Source organism: Canis lupus, chromosome 23, assembly GCF_003254725.2.
Source record: "Canis lupus dingo isolate Sandy chromosome 23, ASM325472v2, whole genome shotgun sequence".
In the NCBI taxonomy this organism is placed as follows: Eukaryota; Metazoa; Chordata; class Mammalia; order Carnivora; family Canidae; genus Canis; species Canis lupus.
Genome location: NC_064265.1, coordinates 39,750,764 through 39,764,131, shown reverse-complemented (window position 1 = coordinate 39,764,131; position 13,368 = coordinate 39,750,764). Strand labels below are relative to the sequence as shown.

Genomic DNA, 13,368 nt, shown 5'->3' with positions numbered 1-13,368 from the left:
CCAGTGCTGAGAATAGGTGGCAGTAAAAAAGAAAGGCTGCCTTTGCAGTTTGTTTCTACTCTTGGCTCCTCCTTGCCCTGAGCCTGACATAAGTTGCAGTTGTCACCAGCAGCTCAGGTAACAGACAGAAACCCCAGCCTGTTCTGAGACCTTGCCAAGAGCAGCAATTGTTTAGCACCAGTGGGTGCAGGAGTACGCCTGGCACCTCCATGGGAGCATTCTGAGCTGAAAGAGAAACCTCTATTAATGGTGCATACTAATGATCTTTACATTTTAATTAGAAATGCTTGAGTTAAGATCACTCGCTGAAACCTTAATGAGCAAAGGAAGGCTTACTACCTCTTGCTCCTCTGCTTTTCAACTGCAAGAAAAAGCAATAAGCTGACCTGAATCAGGTCAGAGCAAATATCAAGAAAACTCATTAGAAATCTGTGATTTAGTCCAAGCTGGAAATACCAGATATTTCCACTTCAAAGCCAGGAAACATAAGGTTAGCAAAGGAAATAGTCCACAGAGGTCTCTCTCTCTGTTTCCATTCACTTGCACGCGCATACATTTTTGACTTTGCCATATCCAATCCTTTCAATATGCAGAAACCAAAGCCACATGCTTAAATCAATGTCTAGAGGCTCCATCAAGTTTGAATATTTTCCTAAGCAGTTTGAAGGTTTTTGTTTCCTTTGTCTAAAAGCACCAAGTTTATGCTAAATAAACTCAAATTTATTCCTTAGCTATTGAAATAACAAAAAAGGGTAGATTTAATACTTTGGAAAATATTTTTGGAAAATTTCCTTTAAACTGAAGACTAACAGGCCCCCTTTGAAAATGGAGACAAGACATAGGCAGTTTTAAAAGATGATTTTATTGGGGAAGAAAGTTCTATGAGGTTCTGCTTTCCTAATGCCAATGACTTCTAAAGCACCATCATCACCATGGAAGCTATTGAACACTTGGTAAAAAGCTCTCAAATGTGGAGAAGAAAGTATCAGCTCTCGGCTCCATACCAGGAAATGGCTTTGAGCTTCTCCACCAATAGAAATAAATGCATGATGAGCAGCATCTCTTAACTATTCCACTTCTGTACAATTTTAACCCAGATGTTGCCTCAACTTTTATTCCTCAAATTTGTGGAGGAGAGTTTCCTGAAGTGAAGTTTCCAGACATTTAGGGGTCAATCAAGTAGTCTTCAGCTAAACATGAAAGCTTTAGAAGAAAAAGCAAAGGGACAATTATGTTAACAAGCATTTCATAAACTTGTGATGTGAAACAATTTGATTTTCACAGAAATCTTATTACATGTAAAATCATCATCTTATGAAAATTTGTCATAGGCACCATAAGTGTGTTTATCAATTCTTCTTGCTTATTTTTCGGTTAACAGAATACATTTTTGTTTCTGCTGGTGAATCATTCCACTATTTGTGGTATATTTTTTCTAATCATGAATTTAATATTTTCTATTTTAAATATCATGCTGAGTTAATGCCCTTATTTGAAAATTTGGATCAATGACTCAAAAAGGGTTCAATGATGCATGAAAGTAATGATGACAATAATAATAATTTCTATATCTCAGAAGGTCATTCAAATAAAGAGAAAATGGAACTCCATGGCAAATAGAGATTATGAGTTAGTATGTATTCGAATCTGCTTTTGTGATGATTTTCTATAAGCAGATGAAAGGAGACGTGAATAACTGAAAATGGATATTTTAGGGAAACAACAAAGGTATTGGATCCTAGTCCAATTCTATTTTCTATTTTGAAACTTTTTCCCAAATAATGACATAAACCCACAGAAGTTTCATTTCTAAAAATAGCAAAGTGATTTCTTATGAAAACAACTTGACTTAACACAATACAAATATTTAACAATGCTTTTCAACATAAAGTTAATTTTGTCATCTGGCCAAAAGGGACCAAACTAGAGTGGCATCATTCACCTTCCCATAAGCCTAGATCTTTTTGTTCTAACAATAGTGTAAGTCTCTTAAACCATTAATAGTCTTAAACACTTGCTCATTAAATTCTTGATTTTCTATTTTAGATTATTGCATCATTTACATATAATGATTTTTGCCTCTGCCTTTCCAATAGTTCTCATTTCCAATAGTTCTCATTTCTACTTTTTTTTTTTAAAGATTTTATTTATTTATTCATAGAGACACACAGAGAGAGAGAGAGAGAGGCAGAGACACAGGCAGAGGGAGAAGCAGGCTCCACGCAGGGAGCCCGATGTGGGACTCGATCCTGGGTCTCCAGGATCACACCCCAGGTTGCAGGTGGCACTAAACCACTGTGCCACTGGGGCTGCCCTACTTTTTTTTTTTTTTAATTCAAACGTATTGCTTGGGCTTAGTTCTTGAGTACAGTGTTGAAAAGCTGCAGTAGTAAGATCTTCATCTTATTCCTAAGAAAGCTTCAAAAGTTACACCATTTTCTGTGATGTTTGCTATAGTTAGCCCATGTTACCTGTTAACACATTAAGAAGCTTCCCTTCTTCAGAGGTGCCTGGGTGGCTCAGTCAGTTAAGTGCCTCCCTTTTGCACGGGTTATGATCTCAGGGTCCTGGGATCCAGCCCAGTGTTGGGCTCTCTGCTCAACGGGGAGTCTGCTTCTCCCTCTCCCTCTGCCCCTTACCCCACTGCTTGCATCTCTCTCTCAAATAAATAAATAAAATCTTTTTAAAAAAGAAACTTCCCTTCTTTTCCAAGTAAAGAGTTTTTAGTATTAATTGGTGTTAGATTTTATTAAATGTTTTTACAGGGCATCGATTGAAATCATTATATGGTTTTTTCCCCTTAATTTGTTTCTATGTAGAATTGCATTAAATTTCCTGATGAAAAATCTGAATTAAGTTATAACCCCTACCTACTCATACCTTCAATACTCTGCTGCAATTTCCTTGCTAATAACTTATTTGAATTTTTGCATCTTTATTTATAATTAAAATATACTAGAAGTTTACCCTTTTTTGTATTAAAATCATACTGTTTTGATATCACTCTAAAGCTAGCTTTGGAAGGTTGATTAGATAGCTTTCCACCTTTTTTTTAAAATTTATGATAGTCACAGAGAGAGAGAGAGGCAGAGACATAGGCAAAGGGAGAAGCAGGCTCCGTGCACTGGGAGCCCGACGTGGGATTCGATCCCGTGTCTCCAGGATCGCGCCCTGGGCCAAAGGCAGGCGCTAGACAGCTGCAACACCCAGGGTTCCCAGCTTTCCACCTTTTTAAATCATCTGGAAGAATTTCTAAAACATGAGAATTAGTTATTCCTTAAAATTTTTATAAAACAGTAAACCATCTGGCATCAGTTTTTCCTTTGAGAGAAATTCCTGACTACGTTTCCAATTTCTTCTACAGTTATTTATTGCTGATTTTAAATTTTCTACCTATTTTTGAGTCATTGCTGTTAATTTACATTCTCTTAGAAAAATAATAGCAATTTTATTGGCACAAATCTGTAAATAGTATTTTGTTCAATTTTGTTCGTCTTCACAGTTCCAGTTAATAGCCCTATATCTTATATTCTATCACTATTTTAGTATTCATGTTATTCCCCTTTGATCAAACTTAGCAAATATTTATCAATTTTGCCATCTATCGCTATTATTGATCAATAAGATTTTTATTCCATATATACTTCAAATTTTATGTGTATTAATTCTTTCTCATTATTTATTTCTTTATTCATCTCATATATAAGAATTGGGGCATAATTTCAATTTGATAATGCTATTCACTTAGATCACCTGATTAACATGGGATCTATCATGTTTCTCTAAAGTAAAACTTCTTCCTGTTTTATGAGAAGGTACTATGAAGCCATTTAAGTACCCTGTTTCTTATCAAGCTTTTAGTCCATTCATTTAATTGTATTATTATGGACTCATGATTTCCTATTTTATATGGGCTATAATCTACTAATTGTTTTGATACTCAAATTGAACTTTGTTTAGCCAATGGGAACCCCTCCGAGAAAGCTTTTATTTTTTTGTGTGTTATAAGATGACAGGCTTATCAAACTTCCCGCCTCAGGCCTAAAAGCAGCATTTCTCAAAGACCCCTGAATTCTTTCTGTGGAGAATGGTTGCTCCAGGGTACTCTCAGCAAACAGACCTAGGGAATATGTATACACAACACATTCATAGACACACACACACACACACACACACACATATCAATATTCAGTGAGTTTATAAATATATAACTATATTTATTTTTAGTTATCTATCTTCTTCAATCTATACTGAGAGTCATAAATTCACACCAACAGTGAAAATCCAATCTACAGGGTCCATTCTAGTTTTCTCTCTTGCTATGTTTGTAATGCCTTTTCAACCATGGGGAACTGACTCCCATTATCTTTAATATATGCGTTTATTTAATTATTTCTTCTTTAGTATAGCTAATGTTCCATCTCTGCCACCACCCATTCCCTTTCTAGAGACTCAAACTGAGCCTGGATATTCTCTTCACCCCAACTGGGTCCTCACTTCCCATGCCGGCCACTCCACATACCACACACACACACACACACACCCCCTCAGCTTGCTTGGACTCTGACACCCTACAAAAGGCTAGCCATCCACATGGATTTTTCAGGTTCTGAATAACCATGAGGGGCCACCCTTATATGTAGAATCTCTTCTTACCCTGTGAGACCCCTGACCCAGCCCACTCTGGACCACCATGGCTCCCCATTACTAATGACACCGACACCTTTATCAACCTCATCTGAATTATTAAGGAAGGAAAGGGAAACAGGAAAAAAACCTTCATTCTATCCTACATTGATATTTCTTAAATATTATTAAAAACTCAAGAAAAGTTTTTACAAGGATAAGTATTTATTCATATAACTCAATCAACAAACATTTTTGGAACACCTGTTGTGTGCTCAACTCAGGTAATGAGAAAGAAATATGAAAAGGTTCTTGTCATATAGCTACTTGAAATTAGATTGGAAACTGAATAAGGAACAGAATAATAAAGGTTCATTATATTTTCTATAACAACAGGAACGCAAAAAGGAAAATATATAACTATTAGATTCTCAAATTGTTATAATACATAGTTTGCTTTGAGGTAACCTTTTCACACCTGATGTCTACGCCTTTTCTTCCAATTGCATGGAAGCTCACTTAGCACCAAGCTTTTTATTAATGCTTCAAAATGGATGGTGGTAAGTTTCACTCTGTTAAATTACTGGAGCAGACACTATTATTATTTTAGTAGTACTGTCATCAGAACTAAAGCATAATAAAGTCACAATACAATGCAAAAAAATCATGACTTAAAAAATAAAAGAAGAAAAGAAATATATTGCAGAGTAATTCTTAAAATGTGCTTGCTGTAGGTTGGTCTGACTCAGAAATGCAATTTATATTTTAATCATTTCCATAAAGGTCTACATTTCATTTTAGAAGTATAAAGCCAAAAAGCATAGCTCCCTGTTCTGGCTGAGAGGATGGAGGTTGTGATTGTGGACACATGCAGTCCTCTACAGGAGGATTAAAAAACAGAACAGGTACCCGCAGGGAGAGGAAAAGGTGAGGAGCCAAAGGAAACAAAGGAAAAGAACAGTCTGCTGGGCAGCCCTGAGGAGTGGACGGAAAAAGGAAGTAGCTGCTGCCAATTGCTACTGTCACCACAGCTATCATCATTTTTGATGGTTCAAAGAGAATTGCGGTCACTGTGTCTTAGTCTACATGGATTTTTTTTTTTAAAGAGTGATTACAGTGGCTAAGCATATAACGTCATAGCTGAAGGCCAAATACTGACTAATGTCCATAGCAAGACATGACAACTGTTATGAAAATCATTAATTGTTGTCCTCAGATACTGCTTCTGTCAAGGTAAGTGTGTGGAAATTATCATAGAAGCAATTATTCATGCTTTTCTATTTTACAAGTATGTTTGAACATTACTCCCTTGCTTTCTACAGGAGTGAGTGAGACTCAGTATTTTTTTTTTTTTTGAGAGGGGATAAGGGCAGAGGGAGAGGGTGAAGGCAGGTGCTAAACCACTGAGCCACCCAGGCGTCCCAAGGGCACAGCTTTAATTAAGGTACAAAATATTTCCCCCAAAATATATCCTTCAAAGAGGAACTGAAAGCTGATTCCTGAATGCTCTGGTTGTCCTTCCTTGTAATGGACAAAAGCTCCCATCTGGTCTTCACTTACTGCAAATGTGTTCAGTCTTACATTCATTATATGAGATCTTTATAAATGCTGCCTCTACTAAAAGCCTTTCTCTGAAAGCCTACCTGGTAGTCAACCTCTAGGACTCCATCTCTTTTGCCTAATTTTTTCTGTTAGGTAGATACTCACCCAGGCTGGATTTATGTGATCCTCCCTCCTGTGAGTTTACATTAGGACTCAGGGACTCTCATCACTTACCTGATGACCCTGAATTTTTAAGAATCTCTAACTGTAGGGACTGAGGCAACATGCTTCATGTTTGTATTTGTAGTTTTTACATGAAGAAGCAAAGAAAAGTGATCTAAACGTGATTTGAAGGTGAAGCAGACAGGCATGCAGAAACAGGACATCTGTCTGTCACGTTTCCATTCTGGAGCCTTCCAGGGGGTGAAATTCCACCAATTCCTATTTATTTATTTATTTATTTATTTATTTATTTATTTATTTATTTATAAATTTATTTTTTATTGGTGTTCAATTTACCAACATACAGAATAACACCCAGTGCTCATCTCATCAAGTGCCCCCCTCAGTGCCCGTCACCCATTCACCCCCACCCCCCCCCCTCCCCTTCCACCTCCCCTAATTTGTTTCCCAGAGTTAGGAGTCTTTATGTTCTGTCTCCCTTTCTGATATTTCCCACACATTTCTTCTCCCTTCCCTTATATTCCTTTTCACTCTTATTTATATTCCCCAAATGAATGAAAACATATAATGTTTGTCCTTCTCCGATTGACTTACTTCCCTCAGCGTAATACCCTCCAGTTCCATCCACGTTGAAGCAAATGTCCACCAATTCCTTGTAAACAACCCCCACCTTCATCCTGCCTTATATTTAATCTGACTAGAACTAGACAGAGTTGAGGAACCTTTTTGTTCCATGCATTTATTTGTCAGTGGTTTACAAGTCTAACCTCTCACTCATTGACCTATTGTTCTCACTGGTGGCAGCATGTACATGGAACACCAGTGAGATTTGTTTATAGACCTACAGGTGGCTATCAAAGGCTCCCTGAGCACCTGATCACAGCCTCATTGCTCAGGGCCTCCTTTCCACTCAAATTTAATACCATCAGTCCTGGAGCAGATGATCCAAGTAGTAGCACCCAAGACTGGGAAGTTCTAATCAGCAGCTTAGAGTATCTCTGTTCGAGGTACTTACTGGAGATTTCAATGTTTCTTTCCTACTCAGGTCCTGAAAAGTCCATCTAATTTTATTAAGGCTATGGAATATGCTAGTTAATTATGCTAATCATCGGATTGATTATGCTAATTACCTAGTTCCTCAAAGAAAAGCCTCAACAAACAAGTTTTAATTACGTCAGAAACACTGTGCACCGTGTTCCCTTAGAATGAATGTACAGGAGATTGCCTTAATGAAGCTAGCTTTTTAGCTTTCTTTTCCCCAACCCATTTTTATTATTTGGCTCTTATTGTTTCACTTTGCTTTTCATGCTTCTTTGTTGTTTTTTAGTTTGGTTTTTATTGTTTCATTACTGTTTGTTTTTTGTTGTTATGTTCAGTTTTATTTTATCTATACTTTTTTATGGTTGATGTCCTCAAATTACTCTTGAGTAAAATAATAAAAACATAATAGTGAAGTTAACTATGAGAGGAGAAAACTGTTTTCAGATTCATCCTCTTTGCTGATGAAATGTCCAGAGATGTTGGAGGCACCATGAGATGAAGCATCATGCAGAAAAGAAGCTACTGGATTCTTTTTCCTGCAAGAGTAATGATACCATGTGCTGCCATGTGCTTGGGCCTCTTTCAGGAAATTTTATCCATGTGAATAATTAGTGAATTAGTGAACAATTACTCTCTACACAGGAAACAGAAGTGAAGAAGAAAAATTCCTTGAACTTGAGGAATTTAGTCAGTGATAAAGACATGAAGTTACCTAATAAGAACATAAGAAAGAATGAAATGAGCTCTAGTAGCAAGGCACATTTGCATGATAAGATAGTGAATAAGCAGCTGTGTCATGGACCGGACAAACAGGGAATGGTATTTAAATCTGGCCAGAAAGGAAGGATACGTTGAGAATGGAGGAAAAAAAACCCTTAAGGAAATCAAGACATCCCAGAACAAAGAGATATTCTGAGCAAAAAGGTACAAATGCCTAAAGATTCATCTTCTGTTTGAGAAAGAGTGAAAAGCCAATCAGGAAAATCTTAATTTTTTAGACTTTGTTAGAAGTGTAATCTGTTCAGAAAGCTATGTTAGGATATTTAGACTGAAGACATATCAGATCATGAATCCTTCACTCATAAGGCTAAGCTTTTGTCATTTCAAGGGCTTCTGAAATAAAAAATAATCTAAAGAGAAGGAATAAAATGAGGAAACTCAAGCTGCATTGGTGGGAAGACAAGTGAAGAAAATACACGATAGGCCTCAGGACTGAAACCTGCTGTTGCTGTTTTTGCTGTTGTTGGGATCCCAACATCAGTTCAATCACGACCTGAATAGCTTCATGTTCTACCAACTGGGCGAGTCAGCTGAAACCCACTTTTTAAATACATTCGTATCCCTTATAAATCTTGAGATCAAATGTCTCCAAGGTAACTGATCTCCTCCCCTCATATGCCAGATGACCAATGTATAGCTATAGTGGCATCACATTGGGATTCTTAATCTTTCTGGAGTCATATACCATCCGAGAGTATAACATAAATACATAGAACAGTCATCTCCTTTGATAAAGTAAGCATCCCTATTTTCACTAATAAGACAAATTTGTACATAAATACAGGATGGACATTTAATGTAATAAAATCACTCATTTTTCTGTTCAAAACACTTCATTTCTTATAAACTAGATATTAAAACTTTTTTATATCACATAGACATGGTTCTTAATTCAACACAAAACAAATTAACTAAAAACTAATTTATAGTTTGTGCCCCAGGAGCTACTTCTGTCTTTTTCCTGGAGGATATATATTCAGCACATCACATCTCTTCTTGTCAGTGTATGGGTGACAATATGCTACAAGGAGACACATAACTAAAACTGTCAAAACTAAGCTACTGACAGCACATTTGTGTGACAGGACAAATCTAGGTTGACATACTGTGATAAGAAAGGCAACCCAGTCAAAGGGCCACAGGGCAGCTATTCTAACACCCAGTGGATGGTATCTGTCCAAAGCACAAGGCAGTTCTCACATGTTGAGATAAATCCGTAATTTTTAAAGGGAGTTTATGGGATGGCCTTACATTGCAATTTTTCACAAGTACTCATTTAGAGGATACCTTATAATGTTGGGTAAGGTAAGAAATGGTGGAATGGAGAGGAGAGAGAATTCCACTGCCAAACAACTACGGAGGCTACATAATCAATTCGGTGCAAAGGCAATTGCTCTTCAGTCATCTCACACTGTCCTCCAAGGCCTTCTCTCTCACTGCAGTCACAGAAAGTATACAAATCTGCAAGGAAAATCTGTACATGCACAAGCAAGCTCAAGGAGTTTCGGTTTAGTTCTTATCATTTATTTTGTTTCTGGAAACTACAGTGAAACAACACATACGATCTATCTACTGGAAATCAGCCAGACTTTGGCCCCCCTCTTAGCACCTTCACTTGTACAGCTGCCTTTGATCTATCTTCATACAAAAAAAGAAAAAAAATAAGTCAACAGGAAACTTCAGAGGAACTGATTACTAAAGGATTTGAAGGCAGATATAAAGATTTATCAGTTCTTGCAGAGAATTTGCGTAGTGACACATTTATGATGTGTCCTTACAGAGAAGAAACTCCTATCCAGCCAAGCAGAGATTGGAATAGGATTAAAAAACAACCTCATAACAGCGTCCTTTGAGGCCCACTGTTCTCTTGCCAGCTGGGCTGCTCCCTTCTCCTGTTGAGGAAGCAAACAACTGGGTGGCAGAGGTGCTTCTGGACTCGTGTCTAGGGCTGGACTAAAACAGATCAGGGAAGAGTGCTCTGCCCATTGTCAAGTGTATCAGCATCGCCCGGCTGTATGGGAATCCCCCGCCCATCATCCTGCACCTCAGAGACTCTCCAGGCATAAATAAAAAACATTCCACCCACAATCTATTATTTACAGACCTGGGGCTTCTCCAAGTTTATCAGTAGAGGCACCAGATGCTCCATTAACCCCTTATCTCTGAGTTCTTCCATGGACAGTAAGGGAGCATTAAGTATATGATTACCACAGCAATTATCTGACAGTCAGACTTCCAGCCACTCAACTATTAAAAACAGCTCCTCCCTGTATTAAACAAGGAGAGGTCTCTGAATGACAAGGAAAGACTTATTTCCTTTCCATATGGGAGAGACAGTGGAGCTATTATAAATATTCATTTGACCAAAAAACTATTGATTTAATATTGTACCTAAAATGAAGGCTATCGATTGAATAAATTAGATTATGTTCATGCTAAGCGTTCCCATTCTACCCTAACAGAGGAGCACACATTAGAAATGGCAAAGGTTGATTGAAGCAGAACCAACTGACAAAGGAAGCAATGATACTTGAGAACAAGAAAGGAAAGAGGAAAAACACCCAAGCTTGGTAGATAAGAATGTAGGGCCCAGAACCAGACTTTCTGTGTTCAAATCTGTCTTTACCATTGGCTGCTTTATGAATTGAACCAGGTCCTAAACTTCTCTGTGCCTCAGTTTCCTCAGTTATAAAGTAGGAATAGAAGTTCACACCTCATCTGGTTGTTTTGAATGAGTTTAAATGAGTTAATTCCTGTGAAGTGCATAGAACTGCATTTGGCCCAGAGAAAGTTCTTGGTAATTATTAGCTATTAGTAAAGATGGTATCAAGGAAACACAGGGTTAAGAGAATTTGAATAAGAGCAAAGGATCTTACACATCACAATAAAGCCAAAGGGGACTCTGTGTTAGAGTCTACAACAGACAGTAGTTGGTATTTATAATACAGCTCCTGAGTACTTCTATAAAAAAAAAAAGGTTCAAACTGTAATTAATATTCTATAGTCTGATTTTTTTTTATTTAAGGTTTAGAGAACATATTCCTGTGACATTAAGCATAAAATTCATCATATGGTCATGGGCATATCTTGTGCCAGTTTCCCATTATCAAGTTTTTTTCAATTTTTGATATTGATAGATGTAGTGAGAAGAAAAACATCAATTTGAAAAAAAATATATTACACAGGGCTATTTCTATATACCAGCAAAGATGGTTCTTTATTTAGGAAAATATTTGGAAAAGTTTCTTTGGATATGAAAAATAATAATCCATTAATGATCTGAAAGAAGAGGAAATTTCAAGAAGAAAGGTGACTGCCTTGCATAGTAAGGTGAAAGGAATTTTGTTTTTCTTTGGTTGCCAGGGGAGAGTAGATGGGGCTTGGGATTGAAGAGGCTCCACAGGGGAGAAGTGCTCTGGCTCCATGACTAGAATACATGAAGTGTGGTAGGGCTCTATTGAGGACCTACTGGCAAGAAATTTCCCAAGGTGTAGGATGATTTTCTAGTCATGGTAAAATTTGACATTGACATTAAAGCTGTTTCTGGTTAGCATGCTATTACTTCCCACTGTTATCCCTAGACCCGATTACCTCCAAGCAATACCTTCAAATCACTGGTAACAAAGGGAATTGAAGGAAGATCCATGTCTACTGTGGAGAAAAACAGTTCACCAAGAAAGGTCAACAGACAACTTTTCTAGCAGTGAGATCTTTAGGAGAGTCACTAAACTGCACTGTGCTTCAGTTTCCATCTTATAAAGTGATGATACTGACACTCATTTCAGATAGTTGCAATGTAAAGTTTAAATATTAGAAAGTGGCTGGCAATAGTTTGTGTTCAATAAACATTAACAATAAAATCTACTCCAGGGATCCCTGGGTGGCGCAGCGGTTTAGCACCTGCCTTTGGCCCAGGGCGCAATCCTGGAGACCCGGGATCGAATCCCACGTCGGGCTCCCGGTGCATGGAGCCTGCTTCTCCCTCTGCCTATGTCTCTGCATCTCTCTCTCTCTCTCTCTCTCTCTGTGTGGCTATCACAAGTAAATAAAAATTTAAAAAAAAATAAAACTTTAAAAAAAAATAAAAAATAAAAATAAAATCTACTCCAATGATTGTACACATCCCTAATTCAATTACTGCCTACAAAGTTCCCAAAAGAATTTCTAATAAAAATTTCAGGTTTTTCTTCTTCTGCAGATAAAAACTGAGAAGGAGTCAAGAATTCAAGTGAATACACAAATACTAGAACAAATGTGATTAACTACATATAGTATATAATCTTTCCAAATTCTTTTCTGTAAGAAATATGCACATAAGATAAACATTGTAGAGATAAAGAATAGACTCCTAAAAAAAGAAAAGAAAAGAATAGACTCCTATTAAGGACCCTACTTCGTATCAATAGCCTTTGTTTACATGTGATATTTTTCAACCAAGCAAAAATTATAGAAAAGAAGACTCCTAAAATATCTAGAACTCTGCCTAATTCTAATTATTTCTAAAATACAGTTTTCACTAATAAATATTGAGTAATGTTAAATTATACAGTATATATTCAATTTAATAAGGCAGAGAAGTAGGCCACCTTTTAATTGTTACTTATTTTTTCTAGACTTTATATATTTTTTTAAGATTTACTTATTTATTTGAGAGAGAGAAAAAAAGAGAGAGTGGAGGAGTGACAGAAGAAGAGAATCTCAAGCAGACTCCCCGCTGAGCGTGGAGCCTGACACTGGGCTCAATCTCAGGAACCTGAGATCATAACCTGATCCAAAACCGAGAGTTGGTAACTCAACTGACTGAGCCACTCAAGTGCCCCAGGCCACCTTTCTAAAGAGGGCTTATTCAAAAAGCAAATATATGCTTTGAAGAGTAAGTTTCACTTATTCAGAAAATTTAGTTATCTAGAATAAGTCATCTCCTAAAAGTGCCAGCTAACTTAAGTTCTAGTTTACTACTCTTCTGAGCTTTGTGCATTTCATCCCCCTCATGAAAAAAGCAACTTGCAGAAAGTTTTTCCAGCTATTTATTCTTTCACTGGCTGCAAGTATTCATTTACCCATTCATCATGAGGCCAACAAATACTTATTGTGTAGATACCATATGTCAGGAATTGGGCACTGTGTGGGGATATATTCTGATTTCAGAGTTTGGTTTCACTGAACATAAGTCTACATATATATGCTGTTGTCCTT

At 37.1% G+C, this 13,368-nt stretch overlaps 1 long non-coding RNA gene across 1 annotated transcript in view; it reads right to left on the bottom strand.

Moving 5' to 3' along the window:
• Positions 1-843: 843 nt before the first annotated feature.
• Positions 844-13,368, bottom strand: part of LOC118352138 (uncharacterized) — a 50,183-nt gene continuing 37,658 nt past the window's right edge. The window contains exon 2 of the long non-coding RNA XR_004808736.2: positions 844-1,203. This is a non-coding gene — a long non-coding RNA (uncharacterized LOC118352138). The remainder of the gene's footprint in view (positions 1,204-13,368) is intronic.